General features: G+C 55.9%; 1 long non-coding RNA gene across 1 annotated transcript; it reads left to right on the top strand.

Annotated features, from left to right (window-relative positions):
* The first annotated feature begins 3901 nt into the window (after positions 1-3901).
* LOC115300226 lies at positions 3902-15767 on the top strand. The gene is made up of 3 exons (XR_003912554.1): positions 3902-3998; positions 14841-15053; positions 15511-15767. It is a non-coding gene; the product is annotated as an uncharacterized LOC115300226 (long non-coding RNA).
* The last annotated feature ends 206 nt before the right edge of the window (positions 15768-15973 follow it).

The following is a 15973-nucleotide window of genomic DNA, read 5'->3' as shown; positions in this document are numbered from 1 at the left end:
GCACACAGCCTCTCTGGCAACTTCAAGGGGCCCTCACGGTGTGCATGTGTTCCCTATGGCACAGAGCATCCTCCTGAAGTCCTCCTGCGGCCCAGACAGCCCCGGGGGCCGGCTGGGGTAGCGAGGGGGCTGGGGGAGAGGGAGGCTGGGGGGCAGGGAGGGGCCCAAGACATGGCCCGTCTCCAAGGTGACCTTGGCTTGATTCTGGGCACTGAACCTGGACTCCACAGAGGGGACCCACCCACCCAGAGCCCATCCACCAGGACCCACCCAGCCTCCTGGTCCCCGGGTCTGTCCTGCCAGGGCCTTTCCAGTCACGCCGGCCGCCAGAGGTTCCTTTACCGCAGGGGGCAGATCTTGTCACCGCTCCCTGCGCGACGGCGGCCTTCCTCCTGTCCCGGCCAGTCCCTGCGCGCACAGCGCCCTCGGCCCCCAGTGACACTGACCTCCTGGTGACTGCGCCTCAGACATGCCAGACACACGGTGGGCCGGCCCTTGCCCAGGTGGCTCCGTTGCTGGACTCTGCCCCACGTTTAAAGTAAAAGTCACACCAGGTCCTCACAAAGGCTTCCCCAAAATGCAAGAGGAGCAAGCGGGCCCCAGCTCAGTCTGTGGCTTGTACCGCGCCCTGAGGCCGGGGCTCAGACCCGGACACTCGCCCCTCACGGTTCGGGGGGCTGGAAATCAGGGTGTCCACACCCCCGGGGTGTGCTGACGGCCCTCTTCCTGGCTGGCACGCAGCCGGCTTCTTGCTGGGTCCCCGTGCGCGGTGGAGAGCGGCGGCTGAGTCTCGTCCCCTCCCTGCAGGGGCACCGGCCCCATCAGCCCCACTGACCTCACCTAACGTCACCCACCTCCAAGGGCTCCACCGCCACATGCCCACCCCCTGGGGTCAGAGCTTCAGCACAGGGAATTCGGGGGACACAGCGAGACAGAACTGCAGCCTGCGTGCCGTTCACCCCCTCTGCCTGGTCCCCTCCCCCGTCCCCCACTCCTTGTCCGGCCTCTGCTCGGGGCCACTCGCTTCTGAACTGCTCACGGCCCTTCTCTCTGTCCTGCCTCTGTCTTGTCCAGGAACTTGATCTAAATCACAAACGGAACTGCTGTTTCTTTATATCACACTGTCCCGGGGACACGGTGATGGCCAGAGATGGACGGCCAGGCAGTTTGATGAGCAGCTCAGTGCCAGTCCTGGGGGACGGTGACTCGAGTGGTGTGTGGGGAGCAGAGGTGGCCAGGACGCACGTGGGCACGGAGGCCGGTGCTCGGCGCCTCGCAGCCCCCGGGCCTGACCGGTTAACCCCGGGGCCACACCTGGGGCAGGCGGAGCGGGGACCCATCTGGCACGTGGGGGCGAGCGCCCTGGGGGGGGTCCCTTGGAGACCACGTGGGGCTGTACTCCTGCCGGGGAACCCCAGACCCACGTGGGCCCGCAGCAGAAACAGTCCAGGGCAAGAGCGGGTGCGCCGTGGGGGTCAGCCTCGCCCCAGGCCTGGTGGGGAGCCCCCGCCTGCCGTGGGGAGGTTAACAGGCCTCTAGGGGGGACGGGAGGATCTGGGAGCCTGCACCCAGAGGAGCGACGATTTAGATCCACAGGTGTGGTTGGATTTCTAGGGCAGGGACCAGAGCCCGGCCAGCGGGAGCTCAGACCAGTGTGCGCGACCTAGCCGTCTGTCCGGGCTGGTATTTCGCCTGCTTGCCTTCAGGGGGCCCCGGCTCCCTGTGGGGTTTCGTAAAGGTGTTAGCATCTCCACGACTCAGGAGCCAACGCAGGGGGGCTTCCCTCGCCCTGAGAACCTCACTGCGGCGGCCCCGTGACCCCCCGTGGCCCCCCGTGGCCTGCAGAGGGGGTGCTGCTGGGCGGTGTCTCCCACAACGCGGCTTTCCTGCCTCCAGCCCTTCGCCCCCGGCCTCGGCCCCACCTCCTCCCGCCTCCGCTTGCCGGGTTGTGCTCCATTTCAGCCAGATGCTTCCACTTGGGGTGAGGACAGCCCCTGGCACCCTGGGAGGGAAGTCCCCCCTGGCTCCCACCAGCCGACGCAAAGCAGAAATCCACGGGCAGCGGGCTTACAGGGTGTGACCGAGCTCCAGGGGACCCTCTGGGCCACATTCATCTGGTGGTGGCCTCACGGGGCTGCTGTGTGCCCCTTGACCTCCCCAGACGGCATCCCTCGCAAGGGAGAGACACCCCGGTCCCTCGGCGAGGTCGGGCAAGTGGCGGTCAGCGTGGGTTGAAGAGCGCCGTGTGGGCGGCTGGCCGGAGCCTCTGGTCTGCGGCTGGTGCCCAGGAAGTGCTGACAATAACCGATTCGTGCTTTTTCCCCGAGCACTTGGTTTGCTTTCTGGTGTCCCCGGTCCCTTGTCCACACAGGCAGAGCTGATTCGAGGACCCTCCCCGGCAAGGAGCCCAGGAACCTGCCTCACGGGCTACGGTCCCAGTTCTGTGTCAGCGCCTTGCCTCAGCTTCCGTCCTGCTCAGCCCTTTCCAGGGCCTCGGCGAACTGGGTGTGCTTTGGGTGACAGGGCGAGGGTGCCAGCCTTCTCCCCCTGCCCGCCGAAGGGGGTCGGTGCCCTCCAGGACTCGCTGCGGGGGCTCCCTCCTTGTCCTCTGGGTTTGGGGTGAAGCCGGATCAGAGGAGAGCTTGGAGCAGAGAGGTGTCTGGATGCCTGGGGGCTCGGTGACGTCACAGAGGTGTGGTGAAGAGGAGGTGACCAGAGCGGGTGCCTGGTGTCATGGAGAGCTCCTGGGGCTGTCCCTGCGAGAGGATGAGGGAAAGGAGGGGAGAGGCTTCCGGAAGGTCTGGCCACGGACTACAAATCAGACCTCTGAATGCAAGTTGTCAAGTCCCCGTGGAAACTGCCCCGCAGGGGACCCCACCTGATATCTGGGTTACGTTTGTGACTCAGGTTGACTCCCTTCCGGACAAGACAGAGGCAGGACGCACGTCCACACATTACATGACCTGAGAGCCCTTCTTCCCTTGAACCTGACATTGTCTGGCGACCCATCCGGCTTCTCCCTCCTCACGTGAAACTTCGGGGCACTTGATGAAGAAAACTCGCTCCCCCGCGCCCCCTGCTGGCCTGGGAACAGCCAGAGATTTGGAATAGGAACAGCCTCTAAGCTCCTGGCCTAACGGAACTGAGTCTGGATGACGTCTGTGCCCACCTTCGTCCCCTTAGTGTGGAGAGTGGAGAGTTGGTGGTGGCTCGAGCCCGTGCCCGGAAACAGACCCTCGTTTTTATGCATTCTTGGTGTAAATCGTGGAACCACCATGGGGCTCTTGGGAGTCAGGGCGGAGACAGCTGGCTATCCTTCAAAGATGGGCCCTCCCTTCCAAGCTGTGGAGCCCGAGCTGGGAATTGCTTTTCCAGGCAAGGATCCCATTTCTCAACCTCCTTATAACTAGGCAGGGTCAAGTGACTGAGTGATGGACAGAGCAATGCGGCCAGAGGAATGGATATTACTCCAGCGCTAGGACGGAGCCCCTCCCCCAGGACACAGTCCCTCCTCCAGGACGGAGCCCCTCCCCCAGGACACGGCCCCACCCCCAGGGCGGAGCCCCTCCCCCAGGGCAGAGCCCCTCCCCCAGGACACAGTCCCTCCCCCAGGACGGAGCCCCTCCCCCAGGACACAGTCCCTACCCTGGACAGAGCCCCTCCCCCAGGACACAGTCCCTCCCCCAGGACACGGTCCCTCCCCCAGGGCAGACCCTGTTCCCCAAGATGATGACAGTCCCTCTCCCCCTGACGACAGCAGGTGTTTATTGCTCACTGGGGAGGCACTTTGACCTGTTTCTTCACGTGTGCACGGAGGGGGGGAGGGGCGGAGGCATCATTCGATCCTCCCTCCCACACATCCAGTGTCTCACAGAATATTCTGGATGCGGATGGAGTTACTTCCCTTTCATTTTCTCCGAGCATAATGCTTACCTGGGGAAATGTCCCAGAAGAGGGTCCACCTTCGCAGCATCCGGAAGGTGCCCGATACTGCCATGGTGAGTTCCGTCCTGGCCCTTTAGGAAGATGACTCATGGCCCCGACACTTGGTGGACGTCTCCCCTATTTCAGGGGGCATGAGAGCGGTGGGGGGGGGGCGCAGAGAGAGGACCAGGTCTCCTGGGTCAGGGTCCTGCCTGTCAACTGTGCTTTCTTAAAACAAATCGGCCGCTAGAGCCCATGTTCCTACAACCCCCGTGGGCTGGTGTCTTACCCACAGACGAGTCACTGGGGATTCAGCGAGGGTTTCAGAACTCACCCAAAGTCACATTGCTAGTGCGAGCCAGCACCAAGGTGGAACCCTCTTTTCAAAGCCTGTGTGCACATGCACGGGTGTGTGTGCCCTCATGTGCTCACGTATGCGCTCATATGTGTGGGCGTGCAAGGGCACGTGTGCACGTGGGGTGCGCCTGGAGATCGCACCGCCTTCTGCAGCCAGCACCCACCCTACGTGAGCTTCCGATCCGCAGCACCTATAGCAACGTGAGTTAGGAAATTCAGTGAAATCCCCGAACCCTGTGGGCCTTGTGGGGAGCAGGGGGTGCTCGGCCAAGCCTCCCGGGAGCAGAAGGAGCTCAGAGGCGGGTGTGCCCTTCTGAACGTCAGTGCCCGGCCCTCACGGCCCCAGGCCCCGGCACATGGGAGCCCCCCTCCCTCTCCCCAGGTGCCCCCACCCAGAAGAAGCCTTCCCAGCCGCCCCATTGTGCCGCCCTGTCCAGGAGATTTGGTGCTTTGTGTTTTTCAATAAATGACATGTCTGGCCACACTGAGGGCTGGTGCCTCCTGTGGGCCCTGTGGGGACAGAGGTGTTGGGTCACCGCCTCTGAGGTCCGGGCACCCATGCAGCTGATTCGGGGCTGCATCTCCGAGCACCCCCCTTCTGTCCCGGAGGCAGGTTTGACTTACCTGCTGCAGGTTATTTGGTTATTTACGGGAGAACATGCGTTCCCACCCCCTAGGGCTGGAGTCCCAGCTCTGGGGACCGGACAGAGGCGTGGGGCTGGCCTTCAGCCTGGCGTCGTGGCCTCCTCAAGCTGGGGGGAGGGGAGTGCCCGCCCCTCGCCTTGCCGGTGTGTGACTGCCTGTCTCCCACCCCCGCCCCCAAAGCCAAACACTTAAAATGATCCTGATTTAATTGGGCTAATTTAGGAGGAATGGCAGCCACGATTTTGCGCGTGTTGCTGAGTCTCTTTGAGAGACACATTAATATTCTGATTCCAAGAGGGATCTGTGAATTCCTCAGTTACAGATAATACAATTATATTTCTAAATTCTTCCTCTAAATTAGTACAGATGGTTAAAAATACCCTCGCCTTTTAATTAATCTTCCCCGGCACTAGTCTTATGAATACAAATGGATCTTTATCCCCTCTGCAGATGGGGCTGGGGGTGGGGGGAGTCAGGCCCCCGTCCCCAGCGAGTCACCAGGCCTCACGGGGGTCCTGGGGCTGTAGTCCTGGGGGTGGAAACGGGGTCCCCAACACATTCCTCTCATTTCCTGCCTCCCGGGGTCTGCTGGGCCTCCCACGGTGACTCCTGCCTCTCAGGGGGGCTGGGAGAGTCGTGCTTTGCCGGCCAACTGTCCTAGAGTCCCTTTAGTCGTGTGAGGGAGCTTTGAAAGAGCCAGATGTTTCCTTAGCTGTGAGGCTGCTCTGCCCGACCTGCTCGTGTGCATGTGTGTGTGCACGTGTTTGTGTGCATGCACGTGTGTGTGTGTGTGCACGCGTGTGTGTGTGTGTTTTCTAGAGAGCTCTGTGTTGGGTGCCGTAGCTGAGTCTGTCCAGCGTGCAGGCTGCAGGCACTCTGGCCCTCTCTTTGTCTGCCCAGAACCTAACTTGAGGCTGGCCCAGGCCGGGCCCAAGGGCTTGCTGAAGTGAGCTGTGCTTTGAAATTCAAAGCGAAGTTTCCTGGACTATGTCAACATAATAGGTCCTGTGCATCAAAGGACACTAATGACAGAGTAAAAAGGCAGTGTCACTGAATGGGAGAAAATATTTGCAAACTACGTAACTGATAAGGGGTTAGTACGCAGAATATATAAAGAACGCCTACAACTCAATAACAACCAACCAAACAATCCTGTTCAAACAAAGGGCTAAGGAGTTGAGGAGACATTTCTCCAAAGAAGACGGGCACACGGCCAAGAGTCACATGAATAGATGCTCGCTGCCTCTCCTTGTCCGGGAAGCGAGACGGGCAATGAGACACAGCTTCACACCCCTCAGGACGGCCGCCTCATCAAAACCGCAGAAAACAACAGTGTGGTGAGGACACGGAGAAACCCGGCCTGTGCTGTGGTGGGAATGTAAAACAGTGTAGCCGCTGTGGAAAACAGCCTCAAAAAATTAAAAACTACTATATGATCCAGCATTTCTGCTCCTGGGCATAAATACCCCCAGAAAACTAGAACCGGCCTTCAGCCTGGCACAGGGGTCTGCACGCTCAGGTCTGCAGCCGTGCGGTTCCTAATTGTTACAGTGTGGGAGCGACCCGGGTGCTCATGGGCGGGCGGAGGGACACACAGAATAGCACGCCCGCCCGGGTGCTCATGGGCGGGCGGAGGGACACACAGAATACCAGTCAGCCTTGGGAAGGGAGGAAGTGTCGACCCCACTCGGGGAAATAAACCGTTCACGGGAGAACAATGCTGTTATGCTTCCGCCTCTGTGAGGAGCCTGGGGTGGTCGGAGCCCTAGATGGAAGGTGGCGGGGCAGGTGCAGGGGGGGGGCTGTGGGGGTGGCGCTCGGTGTTTCATGGGCGGAGCCTCAGTCTGGAGATGGATGAGAGGGTGAGGATGCCGGCACCACCGTGTGAACGTGCTGGACGCCACTGAGCTGTCGCCGAAAAATAATTATGGCAGGAAATTGTACGTATATTTTACCCCAATTTGAAAGAGGAAAAGTCCCTTGTCAAGAGAGCCCAGCACTGGGTCCAGCTTCTTGCTGACAACAGGCCAGGTGCCCAGACATCCCCTGGGGATGGTGGGGGATGGGGACCCCACCTGACATGCAGGGTGGGGCTTCTCTCTAAGCTGACTTAGCAGGGGTCCTGCTACAACCGGAGGAGGCAGCCCCCACGGGGGTGGGCGAGGTCAAGCCCTCCAGGCTTAGGGGAGGCAGATGGGAGTCGAGGCAGAGAGTGAGTCTTTGTGGAGGCACATGAACTCCAAGACCACGGTCCTCAGCCTAGACCTGCCTGCCCATCCAGGGACTGACCCACTGAAAAAGGGGGTTGCAGGCGGACGCTGCGTCTCTGCCAAAATGATGTTTCCTCTGGATAAGTGGTCCCAGAAAACAGGTTCCTCTGTCCCCTAAGACCCCAGAGTCTTCAACCAGCTGTGCAGAATCTCATGCCTAGAAGCATCCGGCCCTGCCGCCCCTGCTCTCTGGGCCCCCCGTGGTCAAGGCCGTGACCGTGGCATTTCCAGGATCAGAGCTGAGCTGTGGCCACGGGGAGGGAAGCGCGGGGAGGCCGTGGGGTTCACAGGGTCAAGGTTGGCGGTGCCCGGAGTCACTGTGTGCTGGGGGCGCGAGCCCGCCGGCTCTCCACAAACGCATGCACGCCTGTGCGCACAAGTTGACGTGTGCTTCACTGATGGATACGGAGCACACAGTTTACAAGTAAGAATACAATGGACCGCACTCTTTCCTGGAAATTCCGTATGGTGAGTTGATGCTCACAGATTGCTCGGGTTGATTTTTGCCAAACTCCGGGATTATTCATAATCAGCGGTGCTCTCCGCGCTCCGACACGTGGTCGGCTCGTGCCTTTGCTCTCGCTGGCGGAGGAGACACACCACAGAGGTGCGCGTCTGGCCGTGAGTGATTTCTTTGCTGACCAGGACGAGGGTTTCGGACACGGGGAGGGCGTCCTCCCGGCTGCGTCCTCCACGGAGAACTAACGCGCACGCTCACGACACACTCAGGGTTTCATCTGCCCCGGCGACCCCGCTTTATGTCTCTAAGTCTAGAAAATCTGCGAGACAGGAAGTCAGGCCTGGTGTGTGGTGGCGGCTGTTTGCCGTGGTGTCCGTCCTACCACGGCTGGTCTGTGGGGACGGCGGGAGACGCAGGGCTGGGGCAGGGGCCCTGAGGCACGGCACGCGGCCCCCCCCCCCCCCGGGCAGACTCGGTGACCTCGAGGCACAGAACAGTAACGTGTGGTCGACTCATTGGGGAGCGGGGAATGTTCGTCCTCATCACTTCTGTTTCTATTATAACTTAACTGTGAATGTACACACTAGATTTTGTAATAATGGCCGTTTTAACCACTGACTCCTAAAATCCCTGAAAGTTTAACACGAGCTCCTGCCCGGAGGAGGGACCGGGCTCCAGCACCCGCTGCAGGCTCCCTCCCGCCACCTCCCGGAACCGGCTGAGCCAAGGAGATCCTCCCAAGGCGGCCGGTGGCTCGTGTGGTGACCGACACACGCGGGTCCCCCAGGCCTTGAGCGCCCCGGGCTGCGGGCACACGTCCAGGTGTGACCCCTCGGGTCACAGGCACAGAGGGCATGCTAGTGTTGCTGAAAGCCACACAGGAAATGCTCCCATTTCAGTCTTTTCTGAGGGTCCTCTTGTCAGATCTTGCTGCCTGGGAGAATAACGCATCCATCTAGAATCCACTCAAAACATTCAGAAATTTAACGCTGTCAGGCTTCCTGGCTGGACTCCGTTAATGACCAACCACTGGCCTGAGGTCCCCGCGCACCCGCCGCAGACCGTACGCCCTCTCCGTCACCCTTGGAGGAGGGGGCTTGGGGGCTGTGCTACAGACTGGGTTCGTGTGACCCCTCAATTCATATGTTACTGTCCTAACCCCCCTGTGTGATGTGAGGTCTTTGGGAGGTGATTGGGTCAGGAGGGTGGGGCCTCATGTGGGTGGGATTCGTGCCCCTTCAGAAGAGAGCTTGCCTTCCTCTCTGCTGTCCACCACGAGAGGACACCCCAAGAAGACCTCCGTTTGCAAACCAGGAAGCGGGCTGTTACTGGGCACGGATCTGGTACCTGGGTCTTGGACTTCTGGCCTCCAGCTCTGACTCCAACTGCACGGTCTCTGGTATTTTGCTGCAGGGCCCCAAAATGACTGAGACAGGGAGTGACAGAAGCTTTCTTTCCTTTTTCTTTTTTTTATTATTTAAAAAATTTTTTAATGTTTATTTATTTTTGAAAGAGAGACAGAGCATGAGTGGGGAGGGACAGAGAGGGAGAGGGAGACGCTGAATCCAAAGCAGGCTCCAGGCTCCGAGTTGTCAGTACAGAGCCTGACGCGGGGCTCGAACTAACAAACCGTGAGATCATGACCTGAGCTGAAGTCGATGCTTAACCGACAGAGCCCCCCAGGCACCCTGAGAAGCTCTCTGAGCCCAGTTATTCATCAGTGATGTGGCTGTGGTAGTAAATAGGAATTTGGGGGGACACAATTCAGTCCGTAGCACCTGGTGTCCTTGTAAGATGAGGAAAGCATTGGATAAAGACAGACGCGCAGGGAGAAGTTCACGCAATGACAGAGGCAGAAGAAGCGGTCACTCAAGGTCGCCAAGGGTCACCGAAGGCAGGTGGCCCCCACCAGGAGCCAGGAAGAGGTAAGGAAGGGCTCTGTCTAGAGACTCAGGTGGAGCACAGCCTTGCAGACGCCTTGATGTTGCAGCCCGGCTGCCAGGATTGGGGCAGAATTAATTTCTTGGTCTCAAGCTGACCAGCTTGGGGCACCTCGTTACAACGTCTGTAGGAGCGTGACGCGCTCATGAACTGACTGTACGGACACACCCTAGTTACGCCATTTTACGCCAACCTCATTTCCTCGACAGATATTTCCTGAGCACCGTCCACGTGCCCTGAAAAGTGCTAGGTTCCGGGGTCATAGGATTCGGTAGGACACAGTCTTTGTTCTCATAAGGCTTAGAGTGCTGTGGTTATAGGCACACGTCAATAGATCACAGCGAAGTATCGTCATAATTACATGTGGGCTGAGCATGCCAAGCCCCTGGGACCACCTGGGAGGGACTCACGGCCCCTCCTGGGGGAGGGGGTCAAGGCAGCTGACGGAGAGTCGGGTGAGAATAGCCACAGGTGCACAAGGTGTGGACAGACAGACCTCCTCCGGGCAGTGAGGTCCCGGGCTTCGGCGGAAGGTGAGAGGGAGCGGGAGTGTGACAAGGACTGAGTCCCTCCACGCACTGGACATGGAGAGCCAGGACGGGGTGGGAAGGAGACACATGGTCGCAGAGGTCCGGAGGAGCGCTCCATGCGGGGACATTGCAAGCGGAGGCAAACAGGAGTCCACCAGGAACTTGATCCCCGGAAATGGGGGACATCAACCGTGGTCCTGATTTAATGTGTTCCGAGGTTTTAAGTCGCTGATGATTAAAGCTGGTTGATAAAAACTGGTCATCTCTTGAGCCAGACGCATATCCGCGTGTGGCCGCATGGAGGAGAGTGTCATCGGCGGCTCCTCCCTCGGAGGCAGCGGTCACGCCCAGACTTGAAGCGGACGCGGCGCGCCTGCTTGTGTTCACGAGTCGGTCTGGAGGGCGGGCGCCCACTTTAGCGCACGCTCAGCAGTGCTCAGCTGGGGGCTCTCTGGGGTGAGGGGTGGGCGCCTCCTTCACGCTTCTCCACCCCCGCGCTTCGGAACATCATTATCTCCTGCAAGGGGGCATCTGGTGCCTGAATCTTTGCAACATGGTGCAGGGGACCCCCCCCCCCCCAACTGCCTGATGCTGGAGGCCAGGGGAGCTTGTGACCCTGGCCTCACGGGACTATAATAATGGGGTCACTCAGAAAAGAGCTCGGACTCCTGCCTGGTGCCCTGATTTTTGCAGCTGTTGCCAAAGGATAATGTTATGTCACCTGGCTCTGGTGGCCACTGGATTTAAACTTGGGGGTCCCACAGGACTGCAACAAATGGAGAAATAATTCTTAAACAGCTACGAACCCCAGAACACAGGAAGAGGCATCAGTTCCGGGACCTGTGTCCTTCGTGAAGGAGGCGAATCCTCATGCTGTGGCCAGAGGGGCAGTCCTCTAATTAAACACACCTGGGAGCTCACTGTGATCCCTTCCAGGCGCCTCAGAACGAGGGTGCCATCTTCATGCCCTTCCTCTGCTCTGTCGGAGCGCTGGTGGGGAGGGTGGGTTACATGAACTGCTGCCCCAGGGTTTGTGGCTGCTGCCTGGGGGACATCGCCTGGCCCTGGCGCCCAACGGGGCTCATACTTGTGGCCCCGCAGGACTGTATATATTGACACATCTTAAAAAGCTGCTACCAAAGGGTCTGGCTTCCAAACAGCCCGGATCTAGATGCCGAGATTCTGACGGGTCTTGGCACATCCACAGCTACTTGGAGTTGTTAAAACTATAGCAGGCTGCTTTGGACAAGCTCAGAGGGCTGACGACGCGGAGCTGGGGCTCGGTCCAATGACAAGGCTCTCCTCCTACTGGAAGGAGGGAGGGGTGGTTGTCTCCTCTGTTGCATAGAAACGAACACAGAGAATCAAGCAAAGTAAAAAAACAGAGGATGGTGTTCTAAATGAAAGAAGAAGATAAAACCTCAGAAAAAACCCTTCATGAAATGGAGATAAGCAATTTACCTGATAAAAGTTCAAAATAATGCTCATAAAACTGCCCCGGGGAAGAATGGCTGAATACGGTGAGAGCTTCAGCAAACAGAGGGAAAGCACAAAATAACAGCCGCAGAGCTGGAGGCAATACTTGAATTGAAAAATGTACTTGAGGGGCTGGACAGCAGACTAGATGAAGCAGAACAAGGGATCAGTGAGCTTGAAGACAAGCCAGTGGAACTTACACAACCAGAGCAACAGAAAGAGCAGAGAAGGGAAAGAAAAGTGAGGAGAGCTTGAGGGACGTGCAGGACAACATCCAGTGGACTAACACTTGTGTCATAGGGTCCCAGGAGGAGAAAAAAGAGAAGAAGGGGCAGAAATTTTATTTGACAAAATAATGGCTGCAGACTTCCCCAGCCTGGGATAGGAAACAGACCTCCAGACCCAGAAAGCCAGAGAGTTCTAAGTGAGAAGAACCTCCACTCAAGACGCATTACAATTAAAATGTCAAATGTAAAGGCAAAGACATAATATGAAAAGCAGCAGGAGGAAAACATCTTGTTACGAACAAGATATAAGAAACTCAGCAGATTTAAATTTTTTTTAAGGTTTTATTTATTTTTGAGAGAGAGAGAGAGAGAGACAGCATGAGTAGGGGAGGGGCAGAGAGAGAGGGAGACACAGAATCCGAAGACAGGCTCCAGGCTCTGAGTTGTCAGCACAGAGCCCAATGCGGGGCTCGAACCCACGAACCATGAGATCATGACTTGAGCCGAAGCTGGACGCTCAACTGACTGAGCCCCCCAGGTGCCCCTCAGCAGGTTTTTTTTAAAGCAGAAACTTCGCAGGCCAGAAGGAAGTGGTGTGATTAAATCACCACGCTGAAGGAAAACACTTCCAAGAATCCTCTACCTGGCAAAGTTATCATTCAGAATTGAAGGAGAGATCAAGAGTTCTCCAGACAAGCAAAAGCTAAAGGAGTTCATCACAACCAAACCAGCTTTATAAGAAATAATGAAGGGATTTCTTTAAGGTAAAAAGAAAGGGTGCTAAATAGTAACAGGAAAAGTTAAGAAAGAATACACCTCACTGGAAACGTAAATATGTAGTAAAAGTAGTGAATTAATCACTTACAAATCTAGTGTGAAGGTTAAAAGACAACAGTAGTAACTTTTGATTGTAACTAAAGTTATAATACTTAGTTAAAGGATACACAAGATAAAAACATGGAAAAGGTGACATCAAAAACATAAAATGTGGGAGGGGAGTGAAAGAGGTTGAGCTTTAAAATGGGATCAAGCTTAAGTTGTTACCAACATTGTTACAGATGTAAGTTATACGTAAGCCTCATGGTAACCACAAAACCAATACCAACAGTAAGTTCACAAATGATACAGAGAAAGGAATAAAAGCATACCGTTGAAGAAACTCATCAAACCACAACGGAAGAGAACAAGATAAGAAGAAAGAAACAGAGAGGAAGTAAAAAACCAGCCAGCGAACAATTACCAAATGGTAAGAAGTATGTAGTTATCAATAATTGGTTTATTTTTTAAAGTCTTTTTTTATTTTGAGAGAGAGAACAAGTGGGGAGGGGGCAGAGAGAGAGAGAGGGAGAGAGAGAGAATCCCAAGCAGGATCTGCACTGCAACACAGAGCCTGATGCGGGGCTCCAACCCACAAACTGTGAGGTCATGACTGAGCTGAACTAGGCAGCTTAACTGACTGAGCCCCCCGAGTGTCCCAATAATTACTTTAAGTATAAATGAATTAAATGCTCTAATCAAAAGACAGAGTGGCTGAATGGATTTTTTAAAAAAGACACATCTGTCTGCTGCCTACAAGACCCACTTAGATGTAAAGACTGAGAGTGAAGGGAGGGAAAGAGATATTTTGTGCAAATGGAACTGGAATAAAGCTGGGTAGATATACTTACATCAGAAAAAATAGACTTTAAAATACAGACTATGGGGTGCTTGGGGGGCTCAGTCAGTTAAGTGTCCCGACTGTGTTGGGCTCTTATTGACAGCTTGGAGCTGGGGACCAGTTTCAGATCCCATCTCTGTCTCTCTCTGCCCCTCCCCCGCTTGTGCACGGTCTCTCTCAAAAATAAATAAACATTTAAAAAAAAACCCTGGAGGCGGTAATAAGAGGCATCACCCTGTCACCCACAAATGGGGTCCTTATTGCTACTTTAGAAGGGAGCAACTGAGTTCCAGGATTCCATTCTGAGGGGTGGCTTCCTAAGTTTGGTTTGGATTCCTCAGAAGCAGAGCCTGAGACAAGGATTTGGGTACAGGTGCTTTAATGAAGAACTGATCCCAAGGAGTAGGAGCAGGGATGGTGGGAGCGGAATAGGGTAGGAGGAAAATGCAGTGAGAGAGTTTGCTAGGGAGATGGTTGCCGTTGTATTCAGCTGAGCGTCAGTCCCCCTGGGGACCCTGTAAGCCCTGCACAGAATGCCTCTCGTCCTTGCACCTCGAGGAGAGTGAGACAGGGCCATTTGTCTACCACCTGCCGTTTTTCCCCTGGGGTTCCCTCTAGGGTGTTATCTTCCTGTATCTCGAGCTGTTTGGGAGCAAATGCAGAGAGCCCTGATGCAAACAAGTCGGGGAAGGGGTGGGGTGGAGGGGAGGAGACCGGGGAACTGTCCATACCCACAGTGCTGAAGTGTGCTGAGGGCCTGCAGGTGGACTGTCGCCACCGTCTGCCACTCCCCACACGCTGATTTGGATCCAAAAATGCTCCTGAAACATTTGACCACATTATCAGCCTGAAACCTTGCCTTCCATACACCATGAATTTGCTCCCCAAATCGAATTTCCTTACCTATGGCCCTGGCACTTCAGCTCAACCTCTAAAATCCCTGTGGATTTACACTAATGGGGGCACAGAGCATCTGTGCCCGGGGAGCAGAGGGCAGTGCACCAGCTCGGAGTCTGTCTGTAACTTGTTTGTCAACTCTTGTTTGTGGAGGGGAAAAACAGCCAACCAGCTGTTGCATCTGTGTGTGGAGAAAGCGCCGTGTTGATTCTGGTGTGTGTATTTTGGTCGAGTAGTCTGAGCCTCAGGGGGTGTGGGGTCAGGACACTGTAATCTCTGGCTGGGATAAATAGTGGCTGCCCCATTTTTCTCAGTTTGGGCTCCTGGAGACAAACGTCAGCTGTTCCATCAAAAACAAATGTCCCCTGGTGGGAGAGTTTAAACAGCACACCGATAAAGGGTATTACTTTTTCTTCTACTTCTGAAGTCTGTCCTGCTTTTTCCTTCTGCCTGCAGCACCCTTGAGTTATAGGCCTCCCAGCAATAAAAGAGACATCATGTTCACCTCTCCTGAGTGAGGAGCCGAAGAGCACTTGCTGAAGGCTGTATGTGGCTCTCTGAAAACTGTGCTATAGCTTTGACCTTGCTGGCTGTGGAAGACCTGTCACGAGGGACAGAGCATCTGGGATGGGGGTGGATGTGAAGACCATGCAGGCATAGGAAAAGCTTGTGAGCAGGTGGTCCCTAGGGTGGGTCTCCTGAGCACATCACTGAAGGCAGGGGCAGTCCAGTCGGTCGTGGCTTCTCTGCTCTTGAGCCTCCAGCACATCGGGGGGGGGGCAGGGAGTGAGGGGAGACAGGGTTTGAGGATGTAAGAAATTCCCAACTTTTTTTTTTTTTTTACTTTCCGGAGGACTCAGAATCCAAGGCTATTTCCCCAGTGGGTAGTAGGAAGACTGTGTGCTGGGGGCAAACTTGGAATTGAATCTTGGCTGCCCATTTGTCAAGTCGTGTGACCTTGAGCAAGTTATTAAGTGTCTCTGAGCCCTGGCTTCTTCATTTGAATCAAGGGCAGAATCCTCTTCACCTCATAGAGTTGTCATAGGGATTAATGAGGTGGCCTCGCATGGGGCACACAGCTGAGCGCTTGGTGCAAGGTCATTCATTTCCCTTTTCCTAATCGTAGGGAGAAAACCAAGCTCTGTGGTTCCATTGCCTGGAAAGCCCGTGGGTTTGGGAACGAGGAGCCACACGGCCGTCCGCTGACCTCCAGGCAGTCTGACGAGTGATTCGAAGGATGACTTCAGATGTTGGGAGCACCGGCAGCTGCCTTTTTGATCTGTCTGCCTTAAAAGTTCTATCTCTACACTAGGCTCACTGCAGGCTTTTTCAATACTGCAGAATTTCCTAATACCCTTTAAATAAAGATCAAAAAGAAACCGGCTCTTGGCAGCATCTCCCATTTCCGGCTTATCCGTACCCTGTAGAGGTTTGGGTTGAGAATCCTAGTGACTGACTTGGGAGAGAATGTTGCATCTGGACTCCAAACCAGTCAGAAAACCTGGTCACCTGGTGCCTGACCCAACCCCTGATCTGTCTCTATCTGAGTTTCTGAAATAATTGTTGTAAATGCTTCTATGTTCCAAGGA

This window comes from Suricata suricatta, chromosome 8, assembly GCF_006229205.1.
Source record: "Suricata suricatta isolate VVHF042 chromosome 8, meerkat_22Aug2017_6uvM2_HiC, whole genome shotgun sequence".
In the NCBI taxonomy this organism is placed as follows: domain Eukaryota; kingdom Metazoa; phylum Chordata; class Mammalia; order Carnivora; family Herpestidae; genus Suricata; species Suricata suricatta.
The sequence above is the reverse complement of the archived record's forward strand: the minus strand, read 5'-3'. Positions and strand labels throughout refer to the sequence as shown.